Here is a 1,242-nt window from a genome sequence, read left to right as displayed (position 1 = left end):
TCTTTATTAGTGCCTCATGTGCTTGCCAACTCCTTACTCTTAGTACAAGACAAAAAGTAGGATCCTTTTGTAGGGCTGCAGGTGCTCTTGTGAACAAAATCAAATTCCTTGGATTCTTGTTCAACCAGCTCAGCCTCCACTTTGGGTGGTCTTGATCTGCACCTTCGACTTGCATGTTGGTGTAAAGCCTTTCTTTCACTTGTAGCAACTCCACTTTAATCAGAGGATAGGCTAGGGATTGTTGGTGCCATTGCGCATTGATTTGATTGGGAGTGAGTTGTGTAACGTTGACGGAATGAAGGACTCTTAGCTCCTAATCCATTGTTTCCTTCCACTGCTCATCTACCTCTTGTGTAATTTTCTCTTTCAGTGCATCTTCCTCAGACTTTGAGAGTTGGACCATTGGTGTTGTATCTATTTCGGTAATGTGTACTTGAAACTCCTCCTTGCCACTTAGCTCTTCTGCTAGCTATGTCTCCATCTCAGCAAATGAAACTGAGGGGATCTCTATTTGTGGTTGCTCGAAAGTGCTGCCTCCTCTTGGGTTTCTGGACGTTCCTCTCTCAATAGCTGGTTTACTCTTTTAAGTTTTTTTATTTATTTTAGCAACTCATCTTCTCTTTGGACCCGCATCAAAGCCAGGTCTCTGCGCTGAGACTGCTCCAATTTAAGCTCCAGCTTGAGGTCTTTATTCTTCTTCTCTAATGCCTTGTAGACCTTGTCTGTGCCTTTGATCCAGGCCACGAAGGGATTTTCTTTGATTTGCTGTAAGAAAATTGCCTGATCATTTTACCTTTTCTCTGAGTACTGTAGGGAATCATTTGCTACATCTAACTGTACTTGCATCTTCTGAAGTGACAGGGTTGTCGTAGAAGTTCATTTGTGACTTCTGCCAGCTATTCATCCTTTGCTTTGCATGCATCTGACAATTTCGTAAGCAATTCACCAAGCTCCTCCATCTCTTTCTGTTGCTTATTCCTTGCGATCTGATGTTGTTCGGCTTCCGCTTTCAACTCGTGCACTTGCCTTTGTAGATTGGTGATGACATTTATTCAATCGTATAACTCCCCTTGGAGTGTGTGAATCACCATTTCTAATTCTTTGGCCCTTGTGCTATGGCTAAGTGCTGTTGAGCGAAGTCCTTCAGTCATGTCCTGCATTTTCTTGGTATACTCAGTAACTTACAAGATCACTTCGGCATTTGATTGCCAATCTTCATTTTGTGTGAGATGACTTGATGTT

The sequence above is a fragment of the Adiantum capillus-veneris genome, chromosome 23, assembly GCF_014529385.1.
Source record: "Adiantum capillus-veneris isolate H3 chromosome 23, ASM1452938v2, whole genome shotgun sequence".
NCBI classification, from domain to species: Eukaryota; Viridiplantae; Streptophyta; class Polypodiopsida; order Polypodiales; family Pteridaceae; genus Adiantum; species Adiantum capillus-veneris.
Note: the sequence above shows the minus strand (reverse complement) of the source record.